This window comes from Passer domesticus, chromosome 11, assembly GCF_036417665.1.
Source record: "Passer domesticus isolate bPasDom1 chromosome 11, bPasDom1.hap1, whole genome shotgun sequence".
NCBI lineage: Eukaryota > Metazoa > Chordata > Aves > Passeriformes > Passeridae > Passer > Passer domesticus.
Genome location: NC_087484.1, coordinates 31259804 through 31265803, shown reverse-complemented (window position 1 = coordinate 31265803; position 6000 = coordinate 31259804).

Below are 6000 nucleotides of genomic sequence, written 5' to 3'. Positions count from 1 at the left end.
GGGGGTTTAGCTAAATAGATTGATATCTGTAGATGCCTCTTTTTAACCTCTTGCCCTGTTCTGCTTCCTCACTCACCTCTTGCTTTTCCCCCTGTGCCCGCTCTGTCCCCTCTCCCTGTGCTGGGTCCCAGCTGTCGGCCGGGCTGGGCGCAGCAGCAGTTCCAGCCCCAGGTGTCCCTGGAGCTGTGAGAGCTGCCGGCGGCCCCAGGCACTGTCCCCTGAGGAGCTGCTGAAGGATGGTGAGACTGAGGGGGCTGAGGGGGCTGAGGGGGCGGTGGCGCTGAAGGGAGGCTGACCATGAGCTGCTGCTGGGGCTGAGGGCTGTGGGGCAGCCGAGGCCCATGGTGGCACTGAGGTGACAGGCAAGTGGCACAGGCTGAGGGGATGGCGGGTCTAAGGGACGGGATGGGTCAGAAGGGACTGAGGGGGGTGAGAGGACTGTGAGGGGCTGAAGAAGCTGAAGGGGCTGGGGGTTTGCCGAGAGCATGGCAGGGCTGAGGGGATGGAGGGGCCAGCAGGGAGCACAGAGGGCTCTGGGACTGCAGCTCTGCCAGGCCTTGGAACCAATTCCAGAGCCTCCACTTTTGCCACAGCTGTAATGACCACAAGGACAGCCGGAGACTGCCGGGAGCCAGCAGGGAGAAGCTGAGTGCCAGCAGCAGGAGCAGTGAGCAGGGCCCTGCTGCTGCCAGCCTGGAGAGAGCCCGGGTGAAGCCTCAGGGCCAGGGAGGCAGGGTGGGGCTGAGGCTGGCGTGGGCTGTGGCCGTGGGCCCTGCCCGTGCTGGGGCTGCTCAGCGCAGCTGCCCCGGCTGGCACAGGGGCTGTCCTTGGGCAAGACAGCTGTGCCGGCAGGGCCCGGGAGCTGTGCCGGCTCTGCCGGGCTGCCGGGGCTGCGGGACGGTCCCGCCACGGCTGCGCTCACCACAGCCTGGCTCGCTCGGCTGCTTTCTTTTTCTGACCCTCCTGGGGAGGCTCTGACATTTCCTCTTCCCTGATGGAAGCGCAGCTCCTGCCAAGGGAAACGTCCCCATAGTGACTCAGGGTTCCCTTTGCTTCCCACATGTCCCATCTGCTGTCCCTGTCCAGGAGAGCTGCCAAACTTCGTCTGCAGGATCAGAAGAACCGGTGTCCTTTGGTCACCCCCAGTTCCCACTGAAGATGGGACCACCTGCAGAGCAGAGGGGACCAGCTGGAGCTCCAGGCACAGCTCTAGCTGCTCACAGCTGAGCCTGTGGAAAGCTCCAGGAGCTCCTGCCATCCCTCTCCCTCTTGGCAGCTCCCTCCCTGCAGCCCTAAGGCCCTGCCCATCCCCTTTTTTACCTCCCAGCTTACCCCTTCACCTTGCCTTCCCTTAATAAACAGTTTGGCTTTTTCACTTGACCCATGGCTCCATCTGTGGAGCTGAAGCAGCGCAAAACCTGAGCCCAGGGACACGCAGGGCCCTGCTGCCGTTCTCTTCCACGCCGTTGTCTGTGCACGGGCAGAGAGGAACAAGGACAGCTCAGGCTGCAAAGATCCCTGTCCTGCTGCTCCAGTTGCACAGCACCGTGGAGTTAAAGGTGGTGCTGAGCACGCTGAGGGGGACAAGGACCCTGGGTTTTAGAAGAGCCAGCTTGAGTATGCTCTGAACCCAGCCGTGAGGGATTCCATGGCAGGCATCCACCGAGGGCAAAGGAGCTTGCAATGCTGGAAGTTTTCACAAAAGCTTCCTGAAAGCACAGCAATGCTCCAGCCCTACACAGGGACAGGAAGAGGGCAGAACCAGAGACCACCGTGGCCCAGCAGTGAGCTCTGGGTGTGCCTCAAAGCAAATGAAGCAGCAGCAGAGTGGCTGAGGCTCAGAGGCGCGAGCGTCCCAGTGGCCGCAGCGCTGTCAGGCAGTGCCTGCACGCTGGGTGTGGTTCCGACGGCTCTGCTCTCCCCACAAGCGAGGAAGCTCAGCCCCTGCCTCAGAGCCACTCAGAAACCCAACCAGGAGAGACCAGGGGCAAGAGATCCTTCCCTGGGGACCTCGAGGTCTGTCCTCCTTCTCTCTGGGGCATAGCTGCAAATCAGCTGCTTGTGTTTGTAGGTGGCCCCGTCCTGTGAGCCCAAAGTGATACGTGGATACAGAGTTGGGGGAAGGAATGACATTGTAGGAAAGAAGAGGTAATTTATGTTATTTAGGGAAAGAATACCGTTGCATTGCAAACTGATTTGTACTGAAAATGTGTGCAATTAGAAAGTCTAGCTCAGCTGGGTGAACTAGCCTCTGGGCTGACTGACGGGCTCACAAGCAATAGGAGCTCTCCTAGGGTGCAGGCATTTTTTTGGTTCTGATAGACCAATGAGCTGTTGTGACTCAGGAGTTTTGAACTGACTATAAAAGAAAGCTCCAGATAATAAAAGACGCTGTTTGTCTGAGGAAGCAGGAATGGATTGTCTTGTGTTAATTTTCAGACCATCGTGTCAGAATGTGTCCTGCAAGTACTGACAATAGCAGAGCACTACAGCACTTCCTTACAGTAGATATAGTGGAAGGTAAAATATATGGTCTTAACACAAAATTAGATGTAACGCTTTTTTTTCTTGAAGGCAATTTTCAGGAGATTAAGAGCTATAAATGCATTAGAGAATACCTGTTCTAGCTGTACTTTTAAAACCTTTCCATTGCTGTTTGATGGTATGGTTGGAAATAGCTGAAGGAGAACAGCTCTGTTCAAACATATTTCTTGGTGTTACAGATGAGTGTGTTTTTCCAGTAGCTAGGTGACCAGAAACACTTCTCTTCAGCTTGTTGGCCTTTGGACTCTTTCGTGTTAAGTGGAGAAAAAGTAAGGAAGAAGCAATTGGGTTAATATATGTCTGTGCTAAAGAGACATGTGCACAGCTTTGTCTCCTCAAGGGTGGAGCAGCCCCTGCAGTTAATATGCACTGTGTAGGGTCCTGAAGCCACTGAGACTTGCTCTGTTCTGTTGTCAGACCACTTTGGATTTCTCCTTGGGAAAGCCCTCATCGACACTTTTGAGGCCACAAGTGGGTTGAACTGCATTTTTAGTCATTGAAATGCACAGGAAAATGCAACTAGATCCTCAGTTTCACCTTGAAAAATGAAATGCTTTGAAGTGTAGGATTTTGCTTCACTGCAACAATGTAAGAACTGTGTCTGCTGGGCTTTAATTTGGTATTGTCTGAAGCTCCTTTATCTTGCCAGATTTCCAGAGGATATTTACTTTCAAATCTTTAGGGAAATCCAGATTTACTTTCAAATATCTGAGGAAAAGGAGCTAATTTTCTATTCTAAACTCATTGAATGGCAACCAAACAGAATTCTGTGGTTTTGCTACTGACATTACCTGATGAAATAATAATGGTTATTTTTAATAAGAACAGAGGAGATTTTTTCATCTGCAATGAGACCCAGAATAATTCCATCATATCTGTCCTTGGAATTCTGAATTGTTTTGCAGAGAAAAAGATGTAAGTGATTCCAGAGATTTCTAAATTTTGTGCTAGGAAGGGAAGATGTTCATAGCAAGAGTATATGGTGAGATTTTAATGGGGTATATTGTTTCATGTGATACCTTTTAGTTGTATTTTAGTAAAGACTTCAAAATGTGTTTGAAGGACCTCACTGCATATATATATTTCACCTCTCTTAACTGCAAAGATAATGAACCTGCTCCTATTAGTTCCATGTACTAATTTGCCATCTTTAAAACAGCAATATTTATATCATCAGTAACATTAGATACCAACAGAAACATTGGCTTGGAAATAAATGAATGAAAATAAATTCAAATATACAACCATTTTAAAAGGAAAAATTTTCAGATGTAAACCAATCCATTCTGAAAAAGAAAAGAAAGGACTCGATTTCCCCAGAAATTGGATATCATATTCACTTTCCAACTTTTATTGAGTATTGCTTTTCCTTTTCCCTCTGACATTTTAGGCTTTCTGTAAGAGGCACTGGTGTGTTTTCTGCCCAGTGTTTTCTGTTTGGCAGAGCTTTTAACAGAGGCATACAAACCTTTTCTCCCCAGAAAATGTTTCCAGATCAATGTTTCCAAGTGATCTGTTCAGAAGCAACAGATGCCCAGAATATTGATTTCCTGCTCAGGACCAGAGAAGAGGCAAATCAGGGTAAGGTAGGAGAATAGGTGTGATGAAGAGAAGCTTTTCCAAAGGGAGTGGGGCAGGGAGTGCAACTGGGCACACACAGGGGAGCAGCAAGGGCTGCAGACAGCGAGGATATTTGGAGCTGTGTGTGGAAGGGGGAGGATCGCAGCTGTGCGAGTGGGGAGCAGGTGACTGCCCCTACAAAAGCGCATGGAGTGGCACAGCTCCGTGTGTGGGGACACCACTCACCACGGCCACAACACCTGCCCACGTCGCCGTTGCTGCCTGCAGGAGCTGGCACAAGCCCCTGGTGCAGCAGTGAGAGAGGCCGCCTGCCCAAACTACGCCCCAAAGGGATTCTTTTGAACTGGGGACCCTGTAAGGCTTCAGAATCTATCTGCACAAAATGAAAGCCAGCCACCATCATTCTTGTCACAGCAGCCTTACAAACAGGGCCCTGCCTGCCTCCCCTGCCATCCTGCCTGCAGTCTGTTCCAACTCACAGTATGCCCCAGTGTGTGTGATGACCTGGTATTTGAGTTTATTGACAGTAGGAAACGTTGTGGTCTTCCACACTGAGCTTCTGAAGCCTCACAGCTTTTATTTAAATGATCTTCATTGTTTTCAAATAATTTCACTGCATTCTGTCTTCTGTTGCCAAACTGAGAGCTAGATAGTTCATCTTACATAGCTGAGGGAGTTCTCACATTTCCACATGGTTTGGCTACTGAAGATTGGAATCTGTGCCCTACTTCCTTATCTTATAACACACTCTATAGAACATATTCTTAGGTTTGCTGATTATTTTCTTTGGCCTACGGAGCAAGCAGTCAGATAAAATTCTAACTTGGACCAAGAGCACTGCAGTGGCCCTGGATTCAAAGAACCAATTTCTTTCAAACTTCAGGTTGAATGCAAAATTAAATTTCTATCTTAGAATCCTTTGTAGTGTGAGTGAAATGAACGGTGTCCTCTTGCACATGCAGAATGATACAGACACCAAAAATTATGCATTTTCCTAGCAGCAGTTGAGTCATGAGCAACAAGTAACAAAGAGCAGCAAATAAAACCCCACATACATTCCATGCCTTTTTCCCTGTGAATATCCCCATGGCTGAAGCCTTAGGATGGTCCACTGCAAAGAAATTAACAACAAGATTGCATAAAAGACAGCTCAGCTATTTGACAAAACAGGGGCCAATTTAGAGTAAGTTTGATAACAACAATGCAACTGCTGTAAGATACATTATGTGACACTAAATGGCTTGACCCTGCTTAGTCTTGTCTTCCATAGCTCTTGCTCTAATCTTTGGACAAAGGAACATGTTGTAATCTGAATTACTATCTTTAATTACATAAAGAGTAACAAAAGAAAGGATTCACACTCAGTGGTTTACAACTGGAACCAGATAAGAAAATGCATGGAGAAATTCTTTGTAGCTATAAAGCAATGCCTAGCATACCCCTCGTTTTAGGAATCAGCTTTTTCTTACTGACTTTGCCTTGAACCAACCGAAATTCTGATGAAGACTGAAATGGTCAATTAAAATCTTCATTTTTAGTAGTCCCTTTTTTCTGTTCACAACTGATTTTTATAATTCATTTTTCCTGATACCCCAGTGGTTCTCCAATAGAACCTTCTGAAGGTGGAAGGTTAATATATAATTTTAATGGAAGTTATGGTACATAAACACTGACAAGCACTAGAAATTAACAAAACCAAACTGGTAAAAAGTTCTTTAGAACCTCCTCAGACAACAGAAGGCAGGCTGTAAACTGGATTTCTGATGTCCTTATTGCTAGAGCAGGCAGCAGATCCAGTTCCATATTCATTAATGCTCATATTCACCCCTCTCAGCCTAAGGGTTGGGAAAGGAAGTCAGGGTGTCAGCCTTTGAG